Genomic DNA, 18,070 nt, shown 5'->3' on the forward strand with positions numbered 1-18,070 from the left:
CCATCATCAGTTATTTTGCTCCCCAAATAGCAAACCTCCTTTACTACTTTAAGTGTCTCAATTCCTAATCTAATTCCATCAGCATCACCCGACTTAATTCGACTACATTCCATTATCCTCGTTTTGCTTCTGTTGATGTTCATCTTATATTCTCCTTTCAAGACCTGTCCATTCCGTTCAACTGCTCTTCCAAGTCCTTTTCTGTCTCTGACAGAATTACATTTCATCGGCGAACCTCAAAGTATATGTACTAAGCCGGCCGAAGTGGCCGTGCGGTTAAAGGCGCTGCAGTCTGGAACCGCAAGACCGCTACGGTCGCAGGTTCGAATCCTGCCTCGGGCATGGATGTTTGTGATGTCCTTAGGTTAGTTAGGTTTAACTAGTTCTAAGTTCTAGGGGACTAATGACCTCAGCAGTTGAGTCCCATGGTGCTCAGAGCCATTTTATATGTACTAACAAGATATAATTTTGTAGGCGTGTCTAGCGGCATATGTAAATACTTTCTGCGAAATATATTGCGAATAGAGTTAGAAGCACAGAAGTTATAATTTTAAACGTCAGTCATGGTGACACAGATTTTAACAAATCTCGTTCTTCATGACGTCATATTTCCTGAATTATAGATAGCAACTGTTGCCTGATAGTAAGGAATATGTGTAACAAGTTTCGTTGTAACTGACCTGGTGATTTACGAGGAATGTGGAACATGCAGATGTACATATATACATTTTTATGATATGTATGGATTGTTATTTTTAAATTTTGTCTTATTTCACACGTTTTGTGATTTGACCGTTCGTATAACGAATTATTTTATGTGAAACATACTTTCTATACTAAAAATCGTTAGTAAATCACTTTATTTCCTTTGGCATAGCCGTCCATTCGTTACATTTGTTTTGTGTGTGTGTGTGTGTGTGTGTGTGTGTGTGTGTGTGTGTGTGTGTGTGTGTGTGTGGATGTGGGTGTATGTGAGTATGTGTGAGCAGCGGTGTAGCTTCTCTTGGTGTCTCAGTTTCAGTAACAACACAACACGAAAATTATCTCTGTCAGAACTCTCAGTTGTGATGTAACTTACTAACTCGGCAATCCTACACATCTACTTGCCCATTGTGTTTGTGTTTAGTAATAGGATATTTCAAAAGTAATTACAGTGTTCACGTAGTGAATATTTGTCGAGACAGAAAAACGATTTGAGTTTGTTTGACTTCCTCAACAATTGCGTGGAAATGAGTCCGCAATTCTCCACGTTCCATTTTCATTACACTTCTTGTAGAACTGAGAAGAAAGAAGAGTGAAAAACCTCTGGTTTTCAAAACTAAATTAGTTGCAGCCTTTTGTTCTGCCCAGGAGTTCCTCGCAGTAACTTAGAATCTTTCATCGTAATGTCCTGTTTGTTTGTATGTGCTAACGGAAACTGTTTTGTATTTTAAGCCTTTGGTTAGCACTTTGTGAGTTAACAAGTGATTGGTTTTCTCGATGCTTAGTATGACTCATATATACCCACAGAACTTCAGGAAGGTAAGACGAATTAAGTAGATTACACATACAGTTCTCCGGTTTTTCGTCGTGGTAAAGTTGCACAACACAGATTCGTTTAACAATACTGCAGCCTTCTCACATTAAAACGAATCTGAACCAGTAGACAATATGTAGACACTTATTTTATTAGTTTTTCGTAACTGATGGAACCGCCAATGATCTTATTAATTATGAACCTAGCGTAGCAACTGTATCCGTATTAAATACAGAACGTACTGGACTAAATCTTTAGCAGCACACTATAACTACGCAACCCTGTGCTTAAGTCTCGCAGAAGACTCTGCGTAGATTTCACCTTTAAGATAAAATTTCTAAGTTATCAATTATATTGTACTGACGAAAATGTTTTGTATCCACCTACAATGTAAATTCTAAGACGAATGTAGCCCTTTGACAACAATGTGTATTTATTAGTGGGGTGGATTAGGGTTTCCATGTAGCACCGGGAGAGAGAACATTTCCGCTTCACAGAATCTTTCGGAGGTTCAGTGGAGGATGTATGCAGTGGAGCGTGCCTCTTGTGATGAAGGGAAGTGTGAACTGAACATGTCTTCCTCGATGAGAGAAACCTTAATGTTTACTTTTAAGAGGAACACCGGAAAGCTCACGCCCATCACTATACGTAAACGGATACTGGTGATATAACAGGCGATCAGGAATACTGATAGTAGCGTAAAATTTTATCATAACGATGGACCTGTCAGCACAGTCTTAATAACTTACGCAGGTATTGGCTTGCGATCTGCGAGAATCTGTAATAACGTACCGTTCGAAGTGCCGCTCGAAAAGATTAGACAAGTTCTTAGCTTATGTGGGACAGTTTATGGTATCGGGGAAGAAGTGTGGTCTGAAAACTGTTGGCATGAGAAGGTAAACAGCAGTCGAATAATTGAAGTGGAATTAAAAAAGCCCATGCCCTCTTATGTGACTGTCACTGTCATAGGGCGTATGTTGTGTATGAAAGCCATGCCAGCACTTGCTCCATATGAAAATACAAGATTGAACACCTGGGGGGAAATTATGCCCGCAGGCACCTTGTACAACTGCATTTTCAACCTAATCAACCAGGACTGTACTGTACTGACCCCACTGTGGACACATCGGGGTCTAAAATTGGGAGCAATGTACATGAGGACGTTAAAGAAACTGTCTCCGAATAGCAAGGGTGCTAACTGGTGAGTCATAATGCTGACGTCAATTGTAGGCCACGCAGCGAATTTGCTATCAGCGGAAGTGGTAACAAACACGAAGCTGAACATCAAAATGCGCCTGTGGAAGGGGAGGACCACCTGGGGGTGGCGGTAAGCGTTAGTGGAACTACTGCCGAAGAGCAAGAGAACGGAATGGAGAGCGGCATAGCAGATGATAAAAGTAAATCAATAGACGAGGATGTTATTAGCATCATTGACAACATATCGGATGAACATCAGAATGCTACTAAGCCTGTGGAAGAGAATATGGAGATGACAGAAAGCGTTATGAAACCATATCACAACTGAAAAGCAATGAAACTAGCTAATCTGAACGTGCAGCAGACAAATGCGACGTCAAATCTTGGACTGCTGGTGAAAAGCAGCAAGCCTTTCGGCTTGCCTCTTTTCATTCAGTATGAATGAAGGACATAGTATTGCGAAGATACAGGCACAGTGTAAACACAGACATTGAAACTGTCAATGATGTATCCATGCCTCGACGAATTAAAATAACGATGTAATATTTGTCTCCTTGTGCAGGAATCGCGAATTGTGCGAGCATAGGCGTTGTGGCGACGTGTCATATGGGACGCCAAATCAAACACCTTTCGGATGTCTAATTTCCAAATTTATTTTATTTTGCTAGTTTCGGCGATAGTGATCGCTATAGCAAGCAGAAATCTACAGATACCATTACCTGAATGCTGGTCCTATTTTGACAGGAACCGAGGTGGAATTTTCCCACAAGTCGGTCAGGGGCCTGAAGATGGCGTTGTAAATTGCCGAAACTGATAGCCAAATAAAATAAATTAGACGGCTGCAAGGTGTTTGATTTAACATTCTGTGGCGAACAGCCGAGTCCCGCAACCATCTCTGGAAAGATGGACATACAAAGACTTGACATATGAGAGTTTGGACCGGTCCTGAAGGAGTTCTAGGGTGACCGAAGTTGTTAAGCCGACCGCTCACGAGAAGTGGGAAATCCGGGTTGAAGTCCCTGTCCGACACAAATTTTAATGTGTCGCAAACAGCTGACGTAAACGCATCTTCGTAGGATGCGAATCTATTTCGTAATGTTTACCACAACTGTAATCGTCAGTGACTGTGTTTCTTCAGACATGCATGCAGCTCTGAAGCAGATTATATTGTGGAGATGTAGACATCGTATAAACACAGACATTATAACCATTAATCATCTTACTATTTAAGAAACACAGTGCTTAACATTCTCTATCTTGCCCTGAGTTTCAAGTCATCTTAAACCCCAGAAATATTAATTGAGATTACCTCTTGTTAACAAAAATAATATTAATAAAAAAAAGGGGAAATGAAAATTTAACTACCAGACTTCAGGCTGACCCATGAGGGATTGAATATTAATCAGTGTTTTCTACTAACTGTCTTTCATGGGGTACATGAGGTGTGTGATAACAGGAGGAAGGATTGTGTGCTGGTATACACATTGGGGAAAAGTTTAAGGAACTAAACCGAATTTGAGAGGAAATTTACTCACAAAGTGGAGCATTCTCCTGAAGTGCATTAAACACGGAACACTTATAAAATCCTAATATTATGGTTCTTTAAGGACAAATTGTATTACGAACTACGCTACTGAGCATCAAAATTGCTACACCAAGAAGAAATGCAGATGATAAACAGGTATTCATTGGACAAATATATTATACTAGAACTGACATGTGATTACATTTTCACGCAATTTGGGTGCATGAATCCTGAGAAATCAGTACCCAGAATAACAACCTCTGGCCGTAATAACGGCCTTGATACGCCTGGGCATTGAGTCAAACAGAGTTTGGATGGCGTGTACAGGTACAGCTGCCCATGCAGCTTCAACACGATACCACAGTTCATCAAGAGTAGTGACTGGCGTATCGTGGCGAGCCAGTTGCTCGGCCACCATTGACCAGACGTTTTACGTTGCCTCTCCCTGCACCAAGTGCGGATAGGCACTTGGTGCAGGGAGAGGCAACTGACCCTTAACATAGATAAATGTAATGTATTGCGAATACATAGAAAGAAGGATCCTTTATTGTATGATTATATGATAGCGGAACAAACACTGGTAGCAGTTACTTCTGTAAAATATCTGGGAGTATGCGTGCGAAAGGATTTGAAGTGGAATGATCACATAAAATTAATTGTTGGTAAGGCGGGTACCAGGTTGAGATTCATTGGGAGAGTCCTTAGAAAATGTAGCCCATCAACAAAGGAGGTGGCTTACAAAACACTCGTTCGACCTATACTTGAGTATTGCTCATCAGTGTGGGATCCGTACCAGATAGGGGTTGACGGAGGAGACAGAGAAGATCCAAAGAAGAGCGGCGCGTTTTGTCACAGGGTTATTTGGTAACCGTGATAGCGTTACGGAGATGTTTACCAAACTCAAATGGCAGACTCTGCAAGAGAGGCGCTCTGCATCGCGGTGTAGCTTGCTCGCCAGGTTTCGAGAGGGTGCGTTTCTGGATGAGGTATCGAATATATTGCTTCCCCCTACTTATACCTCCTGAGGATGAATGTAAAATTAGAGAGATTCGAGCGCGCATGGAGGCTTTCAGACAGTCGTTCTTCCCGCGAACCATACGCGACTGGAACAGAAAAAGGAGGTAATGACAGTGGCACGTAAAGTGCCCACCGCCACACACCGTGAAAGGTCTCTGTTGGATTCCTTTCAACTTGGTTTACACAAAGAGTGTAACTCCACAATAATTTTGATAATTAAAATAAATTAGATCGAAAAGCAATTTACAAAAGAAAAACCTCGAACTGGTTACTATCGTCTTACTATTAACCTGATGGGTAAAACAATTGTATAAGCACGTGGTACTGGTCTCACAAAGTACACCCCACGTGGGTTGAACATAAAGAAAAGTTGCTATATTGAAAAATATTGTCAAGACGAGACGTTATAATCTCACGCACATTCGCATTGAAGATTGATGATGCTAGTTAGAGTTACTGATCAACACGTGGTTCCACTTTACTCACAAAGTAGTGACAAAGCAACTACCGGAATATATTCTGAACTTCACACTCGAATTACACTGCGTTGCAATTCAAGATAACATTAGATATTTTAGAGCTAAACCTGAAATAAAGGTGATTAAATTTTCAGTTAGGCTGAACTTAAGAAATCCATTGTCCTACGGACTTAGCAGACACGCGCTTAGCCGAAGATCTTACCACTTCAGACGCTCGCCGCTGACAGACTGCCCTGCGCTCCTACCGAGCGTGCTTCCCAAATACAAAACGGAAGTGACCAGAGAGGCAGCTTCCTATACCAACATAACAAGGGACGGACAGGACCATACTAAGGATAGAAACCTCTTTGCTTTTAGAAAGCGTAGCTACCTGTTCCGACGTTGGTTCTACTGTTCTCTAGCAGACAGACTTGTCTGCTACCATCCAGCATGCATCTAGAAATACATTTGCTCATTCATCCTCTCACACAGAAGGGAAGGGGGGTGACAGTATCTTATCATATACAGTATATAAAAGAAAGCGGATGTAGGTTCCGTATGAGACTGTGTGACATGAATTACATATAAACTGTGTTTTAAAGTGTAGTAGTGTGACAGATCGTTCTTGTTTATGTGTAAAAGTAACACGTTCCACTACTCAGTCTCCTCCCAGATAGTCAGAAACGCCACAGTAAATTTAGAAGAGGAATTTATGCCGTAAATGACAACAGATTTAAGAAATTAACATGAAAGGAATCCAACAGAGACCTTTCAACCGTTGGGTGGCTTCCGGAGTATAAATGTAGATGTAGATGCAGAAACCGGTGAGAATTATTGTGCCTGTTATACTGTTACCGAGCCCTGGTTACATTTGAAATCCGAATAATGTGTTCACTCTCCTGCAAAAGTTTGAAATGTGTGGTGACGTCAGGTTGGTCGCATTTTGTTAACCTAATATGTTAACGGATACCACTAATCCGGTCCTTGTTTGCTGCGTAACTGCCTTCCCCCATGTTTTATGTATGTGGGCTGGTTGTGATAATAAATGTATGTTTCAGGTATATCCATCTACATGTTCTACACTGTTAAACCCATTATAAAGGCAACACTATAATTATTAATTTCTCTATTCAAGTTCTGTGTACTCTGGGGGCCCTTAGTCACAGCAATTTGCTATTTAGTTCCAAGCAGTCGTTACTATTTTTCAACTAATTGACAGGAGTGCCCCTAATACAGTAAGTCGGCTCCCATAGGTAGATACCACTTCGAAGAGGCTATGTGTGATTAATGTTATTTCGTATTTCTGTACTCAGGCTTTAAATTTTAAGAGTTTCCACTAATTGAAATTATGAAATAACAGTTTTTTTAATCAGTTCATGGCACTGCGCTTTGGCATAACGCCATTATCAAGGTTTAATACTTTATATTATAGTTGCAAGTTCATATTAGCTTGACCAGGCTGAAATATTGTAACTGAATTACGTCAAAATTTCGTAAGCACGGTTACGTTGCTCAACTCAGGGCTTCAGTTTTATATCAAGGGGACCTTTCATTTTATAGTTATCTAAAGTCTTTGAAACTCATTTGAGTCTTGATATGTTCTCTTTTCCTGAGATGTACTCTCTTTGTAAAATTTGTTTTTATAGCTTAGTTTCATGCGAATCACCTTCCGATTCTTTATCTGTTATGTCTTGAAGTACGATGTCATCATAAATTGTAATTCGACTTACAGACCTTGTATTACTAATTCTGCAAAAGTTAAAACAATGTATTTGGGATTTAACATAAAAGCATGAATTTTTGTGTAATAAATTATTTTAAGTAAAACGTGGAATGTAATTTTGGCCCAGTATCTCGAAGCGTCGTAGCAGACAAGTCCACACCCGTTGCAGCGCTCCAACGTCCAGTCAACAATGTGGACGAGGCTGATATACCCGTTACAGCCACGTGGACAAGATGGTGGCTATCCTTCGTTGTGATTACATTGTGTGGTCCGGTATCCATTGGTAGCTGTCTACAACTGTCTTCTGTCCATTGGTTCGAGACAAACATCACTGTCACAGCAGCGAGGTTTGTGCAAGCAGCAACCTCACTGATCGACAAACCCTTCTCCGGGAGACCAGTCATATTACCCCGCAACAACTTATGCAAATGCTGATATTGCACCCCTTGGTTCTCGACGAGTCATACTGGCATTCTATGGGATGTTTTCACTTCTTTTTACGGCTCTGCGCCGACTGAGCGTAGCGTAACGCTGACCTGTCCGAGCACACAGTGGAGGCCGCTCCCAGGCCTATGTGGACCCAATATCTTTGCAGTCTTGATCAATTATGGTTCCACTGTTCAACATATCCTCCGCTTTTGGAGTGATAAATGCCATTTTTTCTGGGTGCTGCAGTTTTCACAAACAGAAGTGAGGTTTAGATAGGAGGTGCGAAAAGTAAAGCCTACGAGTCTATGATGCAAAAACTCTTAAAGCTGTTTAATTAAAAAAAGTTATTAACATTCTACGTCTTTATTCTTCATGTCTGCATATTTGTTCCTCAACATAGTCACCCTGGCGACTAACACATTTATCCCAACGAAACCTGTTAGTTGATACCGTCACTGAAGAATGTTTCCAGCTTGTCGATGAAGCCAAAACCTCAACTCTTCATGCACCGCTTCATCACTGTCCAAGAGACATCTTCGAAAATGATCTTTTAATTTAAGGATCAGGAGAAAATCGGATGCAACAAAGTCGGCACTGTATGGAAGATGATACACTGAAGCGCCAAAGAAACTGGTAAAGGCATGGGATTTCATATACGGAGATAAGTAAACAGGCCGAATACGGCACAGCGGTTGGCAATGTCTGTGGGTCTGGCGCAGTTGTTAGATGAGTTACTGCGGCTACAATGGCAGCTTACAGCTCGAGCGATGGTACACAACAAGTCAGAGGTAGCGATGAAGTAGGGATTTTCCCGAACGATCATTTCACGAGTGTACAGTGAATATCAGGAATCCGGTAAAACATCAGATCTCCGGCATCGCTGCGACCAGAAAAAGATCCTGCAAGAACGGGACCAACGGCGACAAGAGAATCGATCAACGTGACAGAAGTGGAACCCTTCCTCAAATTGCTCCAGATTTCAGTGCTGGGCCAACAACAAGTATCAGTGTTCGAACAATTCAACGAAACCATCGATATGGGCTTTCGGAGCCGGAGGCCCACTCGTGTATCCTTGATGACTCCACGACACAAAGCTTTACGCCTCGCCCGCGTCTATCGGCACCGACATTGGACTGTTGATGACGGGAAACATGTTGCCTTGTCTCGTTTCAAGCTGCATCGAGCTGATGAACGTTTATGGGCATGGCGACAACCTCATGAATCCATTGACCCTGCATGTCAGCGGAGGACTGTTCAAGCTGGTGCAGGCTCTGTAATGCTGTGGGGTATGTGCAGCTGGAGTGATATGGGACCTCTGATACGTCTAGATACGACTCTGACAGGTAAGCATTTTGTCTGATGACCTGCATCCATTGAGCATTCCGACGGACTTTGGCAACTCCGGCGGGACAATGCGACACCCTATACGTCCAGAATTGCTACAGAGTGGCTCCAGGAACATTCTTCTGAGTTGAAACACTTCCACTGGCCACCAAACTCCCCAGGCAAGAACATTATTTAGCATATGTGGTATGCCTTGCAACGTGCTGTTCGGAAGAGATCTCCACCCCCTCGTTCTCTTACGGATTTATTGACAGCCCTGCAGATTCGTGGTGTCAGTTCCAGCGAGGAGAACTTCAGACATTAGTCGAGTCCGTGCAGTGTCGGTTTGCGGCATTTCTGCGGGGGTGCTCGCGATATTAGGCAGCTGTACAAGTTTCTTTGACTCTTCAGTGGACCATGGTAGTCCACATAATTATTATTAATTAGTGGGTAAGCTATAAATTATGACTTACTGTGAAAAAATTATGGAATAGGCCTAGCTAAATTTACGATGCTTTAGTAACAAGGTAACATTCCCCCACCCCCATATTGTTCTAGGGTTAAGGAATCCTCACGCTCAAAACGTTAAGGAAATTTTTGACAGATGTCCAGTCTCCTCTGTTTCATGTCAGGTGTGAGAATTCGAGGCATCCACCGTGCATAAATCGCACTGTTTCTCATGCATCGACGCACTTACGTCACGAACCTCCATGTTACACGCTACAGTTCGGAGTTCTCTAGCGGCAGAGGGTTGCAGCTGGCGCAGCAAGCGGGAAAGTCGACCGAGTATTATGCATGGTATGTGATACCTCAACCATTATTGAGAACAGAATAAAAATTCAGATATATTAGTTTTCAGCACGCTCTTGTTAGTTTCATTTTTGCTAATTATTTCTTGTACTCGTTGCTTACCATGATAAGAAAGATTACTTTTGTGAAAAATTTTAAAATTATATGCGTTTTCATATTGTTGGGACTCAGAGGGTTAGAGAGCTGTTTGTCCAATCGTCTGAGGGACTGTCCGTCGACTGGCCCAGAAGGGTCATTTCAAGCTCAAACCGTGCTATCATCGTCATTTTTCCGAAAGAAGGGATGTCAGCCCGAGACGTTACTTGCTGAATTGTGGTACACCACAGTAATGTTACTTGAATATTTGACTGCCATGCCGACATTGAAAATCTACCTCGTACTCTTTGTCCTCTATATACAATACTGGCCATTAAAATTGCTACTCCAAGAAGAAATGCAGATGATAAACGGGTATTCATTGGATAAATATATTATACTCGAACTGACATATGATTACATTTTCACGCAATTTGGGTGCATAGTTCCTGAGAAATCAGTACCCAGAACGACCACCTCTGGTCGTAAAAACGCCTGGGCATTGAGTCAAACAGAGCTTGGATGCCGTGTAAAGGTACAGCTGCCCAAGCAGCTTCAACACGATACCACAGTTCATCAAGAGTAGTGACTGGCGTATTGTGACGAGCCAGTTGCTCGGCCACCATTGACCAGACGTATTCAATTGGGGAGAGTTCTGGAGAATGTGCTGGCCAGGGCAGCAGTCGAACATTTTCTGTATCCAGAAAGGCCCGTACAGGTCCTGAAACATGCGGTCGTGCATTATCGTGCTGAAATGTAGGGTTTCGCAGGAATTGAATGAAGGGTAGAGCCACGGGTCGTAACACATCTTAAATGTAACGTCCAATGTTGAAAGTGCCGTGAATGCGAACAAGAGGTGATCGAGACGTGTATCCAATGGCACCCAATACCATCACGTCGGGTGATACGCCAGTATGGCGATGACGAATAAACGCTTACAATGTGCGTTCACCGCGATGTCGCCGAACACGGATGCGACCATCATGATGCTGTAAACAGAACTGGATTCATCCGAAAAAATGACGTTTTGCCATTCGTGCACCCAGGTTCGTCGTTGAGTACACCATCGCAGGCTCTCCTGTCTGTGATGCAGCGTCAAGGGTAACCGAAACCATGGTCTCCGAGGTGATAGTCCATGCTGCTGCAAACGTCGTCGAACTGTTCGTGCAGATGGTTGTTGTCTTGCAAACGTCCCCATCTGTTGACTCAGGGATCGAGACGTGGCTGCACGATCCGTTACAGCCATGCGGTTAAGATGCCTGTCATCTCGACTGCTAGTGATACGAGGCCGTTGGGATCCAGCACGGCGTTACCACCGATTCCATATTCTGCTAACAGTCATTGGATCTCGACCAACGCGAGCTGCAATGTCGCGATACGATAAACCGCAATGGCAATAGGCCACAATCCGACCTTTATCAAAGTCGGAAAGGTGAATGTACGCATTTCTCCTCCTTACACGAGGCATCGCAACAACGTTTCACCAGGCAACGCCGGTCAACTGCTTTTTGCGTATGAGAAATCGGATGGAAACTTTCCTCATGTCAGCGCGTTATAGGTGTCGCCACCGGCGCCAACCTTATGTGAATGCTCTGAAAAGCTAATCATTTGCATGTCACAGCATCGTCTTCCTGTCGGTTAAATTTCGCGTTTGTAGCACGTTATCTTCGTGGTGTAGCAATTTTAAAGGCCAGTAGTGTAGCTATTTTTGCCGTGGTAAAAAGAGCATTTTTGGCCAAGAGAAGTCTGCTAGTATCAAACATAGGCCTTAATCTGACGAAGACATTTCCGAGAATTTACCTCTGGAGCACAGCAACGTGTGGCAGTGAGGTACCGAAGGTGGAAAAACCGGAACAGACAAGAATAGAAGCATTTGAGCTATGGTGCTACAGAAGAATGTTGAAAATTAGGTGGTCTGATAAGTCATCCAATAAGCAGTTTCGTCGCTGAATCAGGGCAGAAAGGAATATATGGAAAACACTATCAAGGGACGATACGACATCTGTTAGGTACTAACTTTCAAGGTACCAGAGAGAGCTGTAGAGGCTAAAAAACTGTAGAGGATGATAGAGATTGGAATACACCCAATAAATAATTGAGGAAGCAGGTTGTAATTGTTACTCTGTGATGAAAAAGTTGACACAGGTAGCATTTGTGAGAATATGTAAGAAGATTGATGACTCAAAAAAAAAAAGGTTACTTTTATTGTTCCACAAGGATTATTTTGTCCTTAGGTGCTTCCGTTGTGATGTACTCAAGCCGGAGACACATTCTGAATTCTTTGCCTCCGCAGGTACAGGTAATTTAACATTATAAATGTATATGTTCAAAATAAAGGTATCTACTAAAATTCATTATTCCACACACACAACATATCTTATATGTTTAGATTTAACGTAAAAATTTATAAATTTAAATCTATCCAGCTTTGCTAAGTATTTATCTGCTAATGTCATTGACAGAAGAATAAACTTGATTGTTTCAAATGTTATGTTTGTAGTTCTTCTTTTTGTACACTTGGCGCGAAGTTGGGAAGTAATGGAAACGAGTCGTGCGTGTCGTGTGGTACAAAGTAGACACATTAGCTGGGATTGATAGCTCATGGAATTTAATGAATTTCACATTGTGTTACTCCGATGTTTGAAGAGTTCAAATACAAATATTTAAACTGCAAATACCTTTTATTCGTAGATTTAATTCACCAGACTCTCAGAATGCCAGTATCAGTAATATTGTACAAAGCAGATGTGCGGCATTATCGTACCTGGGTAAGAAGCCCATGAAGCCAGCTGCAAGACAATAAGCTACGTAAAAAGTAAGTTTTAGAAAAATGAAGTCATCTTTCAACACAGTTTCATCCAGAATAATGACAAACGTAATTTCCATGGACAGCTTGTTGTACATACAGTATTGATCAGTACAATACACTCATTTTCAGATATGAAGATTGTGTAAAAATTCTTATGGGCCGTTTATTAATCTGAAATAATTTTTTATCCTTTTACGAACATCAGTTCTAAAGTTCCTACGATTTTCTAATAATAGTACTCATCGTTTCAATGCCCTTGACACAGCTGCACAAGTTTTTGCAGGTATATAAGAATTTTTAAAATTATTATGACGCAGCCAGTATGGCTCCGGGGTATCCGGCTACCAATCCAGAGGTCCGCAGCTCAGTACTCCACTGGTCCTAGGATTTTTTCTCTCTTACGCTTTCTTTCACGTGTTAAATGGATTCTAGATGTTAAAACTGCACAGAGATTCGCACTATAAGTTCAGCTCTAGGTCTCTCTATTACGGCTTCCCGAGTTCAGGGGAAAGTGAAAGCCTATCGTCTGCCCTAGAACCCTGCCTAGTTAAGCTGTACGGAGTTTTACCTTCGGATTATGGATAGCTTTATTTTAACATAATGGAATCAATAAGGAAACCAGTTTTACTACTGGGCAAACTCAATACAATTTCACAGTAGTATTTCATCTTCACCTATCTTCTACTCGCCTTCCACCTTTCAGCTGATATTCCGTCAGAACTACTGACAGCCTTGGGAGAGCCAGTCATGACAAAACTATTCTAATTGGCGTGTAAGACGTATGAGATAGGTGAAATACCGCCAGGCTTCAGGAAGAACATAATAATTCCAATTCCAAAGAATGTAGTTGTTGACAGGTGTGAATATTAGCGAACTGAGAGTTTAATAAGTTATAGCAGCAAAATACTAACGCGATTTCTTTACAGAAGAATGGAAAAACTGGCAGAAGCCATCCTCGGGGAAGATCAATTGGGCTTCCAGAGAAATGTAGGAACACGAGAGGCAATACTAACCCTATGGCTTCTCTAAGAAGATAGGTTAAGGAAAGCCAAATCTACGTGTACAGCCTTTGTAGACTTAAAGAAAGTTTTTCGCATTGTTGACTGAAATACCCTGTTTGAAATTCTGAAGGTAGCAGGGGTAAAATACAGGAAGCGAAGGCTATTTGCAGTTTGTACAGAAACCAGATGACAGTTTCTGTTTACTGAACAAGTGGTAAGAGAAACAAAGAAAAATCTGGAGTAGGAAGTAAACTCCAGAGAGAAGAAATAAAATATTTCAGGTTTGTAATTCTGTCAGAGACAGCAAAAGATTTGGAACAGCAGTTGAACGGAATGGAATGTGTCTTCAAAGGATGATATAAGACGGACATCAACAAAAGCAAAACAGGGATAAAGGAATGTAGTCGAATTGAACAGGTGATGGAATTAGATCAGGAAACGAGACACTTGCAGTAGTAGATGAGTTTTGTTACTTGGGCAGCAAAGTAGCTGATGATTGCCGAAGTAGAGAAAATATAAAATGTAGGCTGGTAATGGCAAGAAAAGCGTTTCTGAAAAAGAGAAATTTAACACGGAATATAGATTACGTATCGCAAGTTGCGACATTGTCGAGAATAAAACAGTGATCCGTATATACAATGTGTTTCCCTTATTTTACGTCTACGGTCACAAACGTTTTGTTAACAGATTACAGGTTTCGGTCTATAATGACCATCATCAGATCTGTTTTAAAAAACAAAGTCCTAAATTAACGAAGGCATAAGTAAAAAAGGTCTGAAGATGGTCAATATAGACCGAAACCGGTATTATGTTAACAAAAAGTTTGTGACCATAGACGTAAATTAAAGGAAACTTATTATTGATTAAGTGTTAGGAAGTCTTTTCTGATGGTATTTGTATATAGTAGAAGTGAAACACGGAAGATAAACAGTTTGAAAAAGAAGAGAATAGAAACTTATGAAATGTGGTGCTATAGAAGAATGTTGAAGATTAGATGGGGAGGTCATATAACTAATGAGAAGTTACTGAATAGAACTGGAGAGAAAATAAATTTGTGGTACAAACTGACTAGAAGAAGAGTTCGGTTGATATGACATATTATGAGACATCAAAGAATCTCCAGTTTAGCACTGGAAGGAAGTGTGGCGGGTAAAAGTCGCAGAGGGAGACCAAGAGCTGAATACAGTAGGCAGATTCAGAAGGATGTAGGATGCAGTAATTATTCGGACAGGAAAGGTCTTGCACATGATATAGTAGCATCGAGAGCTGCATAAAAGCAGTCTTCGGACTGAAGACCACAACAACAAACAGCATTATTTTTGGGCACACCGTGAAAAGCGAAATTTCTTCGGTACTTAGCTGATTCTTCCACACGAAATTTTACGAATGTTACATGAAACTACAGTGGTGGAAATATTTATTGCATCACCATGAATTACTTCGTCTTTTTGTCTCTTGCAGCAGTTTGCTTCAGGTTATACCAGTCCCATTGTTGCTAAACTTTGTTGACATATTCTTGCCTTAATAATCTGACTTCTTAATGCATGTTTTCCAACAATACACAACTCTTTGTTGTTGTCGTTTGGTTTTACAATCAAACCAGGGTTTATACTGCCATTTTGAGTTGACACTTTGCAGATCAGTTCAGTTAACGCCAGAAAAGAAAGCTGCTATACTTGCTTATTCGTCTGTTGGTCTCAGCACCACAGAGATAGTCATCAGTCTACGATTTCGAGGTTACTGAAAAAATACAGGGAAAAAGGAAATGTTGCCGGCCGAAGTGGCCGTGCGGTTAAAGGCGCTGCAGTCTGGAACCGCAAGACCGCTACGGTCGCAGGTTCGAATCCTGCCTCGGGCATGGATGTTTGTGATGTCCTTAGGTTAGTTAGGTTTAACTAGTTCTAAGTTCTAGGGGACTAATGACCTCAGCAGTTGAGTCCCATAGTGCTCAGAGCCATTTGAACCAAAAAGGAAATGTTGATCGTGAAAAAGGAAGAGGTCTGAAAAGGGCGTCTACTGCCAAACGGACAGGGTATTGAAAAGTCTTTCGCTCAGCGATCGTCGCCTGTCATCAACTGAACTAAATCGAGACTGGGAAGAAATGTGCGACATCTGAGTAACCAGTAGAACTGTAAGAAATAGACTACTGGAGGCTGGACTCTCAGCCCGTCGTCCTAGAAGGAAGCCTCTATTGAGCAAGAAAATGCGACAACAACGACTACAATGGGCAAAGGTACATGCGACATGGACACCAGAGATGTGGAACAAAGTAATCTTTTCAGACGAGTCCAAATTTAATCTGCATGGCTCAGATGGAAAAGTATTCGTGCGACGAAGAAAAGATTAAGTATTTTTGCCATCAGGCATAACACATACAGTCAAACACCCACAAGGACAGATGGTCTGGGGGTGCATTTCCAGTCACGGAGTAGGTCGTCTGGACTTCACTGTCAACGCAGATGCCTACATAAACATCCCTGAAAGGAAGCTTATGCCAACCATTAGAGGCCAGTTTGGAGACGTTTGCAATATCATTTTTCAGGATTACTCCGCACCTTGCCATGGAGCTTTGAAGGTGAGTCCTATGACTAATATTTGTACCGAACACGAAGCAGATTAATTTCTTAGTTAATTATCACGTACTTCTACATTTCAGGTAAAATCTTTTATTCGACAAAATGGGGTTCGAGTATTAGAGTGACTTGGAAACAAACCTGATCTCAATCCTATTGAGCACTGTTGGAAGGTTATGGAAAATGCTATAACCAAAAAGAAGCCACGGAATAAACAGGAGCTGTTGGAGACCCTTGTGCGTGAGTGGTTTCATGAACTAACTGAGGAGTACATTAAAAAGTTAATTCTTTCAATGCCTTCACGACGCCAAGCGGTGATTCAGGCGCGTGGTAGAGCAACAGTTTGTTGATATGATCCAATACAAACACTAAAATCCATCATTGTTATGTTACAACATTAATATGCAGTGTTTCTTTGAACATTAGTATTCGTTTTTAAGAATGGCAAACAGAATAGCTGACATATCGACTTACACTCACTTTTCAAGAAAGTGTTCAGTTATAAAAAACAAACATATTTATAGAAACAAAAATTAAGAATAAAAACAAATTGACAAAAATTATTGTGTATATTCACTTCTGATAGAAATAAAGAGAAATCAGGCAAACTTAGCTCAGTTATTCATTGATTGTAACAAAAATTGTTGATTGTGAGAGATGATGCAATAAATATTTCCACCACTGTATATCTGCTTGCCGACGAATCTGGATTGATCTGTGTCTTTGTTAGACACACACTCAGCCGTGAGGATGATAAATATTACGAGCCACGACACTTGATACTTTGGCTAGCCGACTGCGTGCCTAGACTTAGATCGAACGTGAAGATACAGTGGCTTCCGTGTAGAGACAAGTTGCGCCGTGCACGGTGGAAACAAGTGGTGTATTTTACGGCGCTCTGGAACCGTTAGGAAACAGTTGCAATGCGAAAGAGGCGGGCAGCTGAACCCGCCGGTGCCGCTCGGGTGATGCAAAGCAAGGCGAGGCGAAGCGGGAGTGACGTGCTGGCCGCTCCTCATGGCAGTCACGGCTGTCGGTCTGGCGTGTGTTCAGCGCGCCGCCCGCCGGGCCGTGTGCTGACAAACAGGCTGGCAGGCGATACGGAGCGGCCAACGGGACCGAGCGGCGACGATGACTCCGGGACGCAGAGGCGCCAGTCGCCTCCGCGCCGTCTCAGCAACGCGGTCCAGCACGCCTCAGGCCCCAGTTCGCGATCGCAGGTAAACACACCGTTCCACTTTGGTGGCGGAAGACGCAACTCGCCAGCCCTGCGTGGCTCTTGCGTAAGTCTAGTGCTGCTCTAATGGACTCCACACTAAACGTTAAGCTGTCAACACACAGGACGAGTTAGCTAACGTTTACGGGGCGCTCTACGAGTTTTGTGACATCACTTCCTGCTATTTTTCGTTGAGGAGCCGTCACGTGAAACACGAAATAAGTTCTGCGATATTTCGGCAACACGCCACGTAAAGCAGAACCAGTAGAAAGGAAGAATTTAATGATTATAAAGAATCCGCCTCCATTGCAAATAGAAACCGGATGTTGACCTGGGTTTCGGCGCGGATAACCGCACCTTCTTCGAACACACTACAACTGCAAACTGCCTAAAGAGGC

General features: G+C 42.1%; 1 long non-coding RNA gene across 1 annotated transcript in view; it reads left to right on the top strand.

Moving 5' to 3' along the window:
• The first annotated feature begins 17,633 nt into the window (after positions 1-17,633).
• LOC126253681 (uncharacterized) overlaps positions 17,634-18,070 on the top strand; it is a 143,451-nt gene continuing 143,014 nt past the window's right edge. Inside the window, exon 1 of the long non-coding RNA XR_007546013.1 lies at positions 17,634-17,676. This is a non-coding gene — a long non-coding RNA (uncharacterized LOC126253681). The remainder of the gene's footprint in view (positions 17,677-18,070) is intronic.

Source organism: Schistocerca nitens, chromosome 4 (genome assembly GCF_023898315.1).
Source record: "Schistocerca nitens isolate TAMUIC-IGC-003100 chromosome 4, iqSchNite1.1, whole genome shotgun sequence".
NCBI classification, from domain to species: domain Eukaryota; kingdom Metazoa; phylum Arthropoda; class Insecta; order Orthoptera; family Acrididae; genus Schistocerca; species Schistocerca nitens.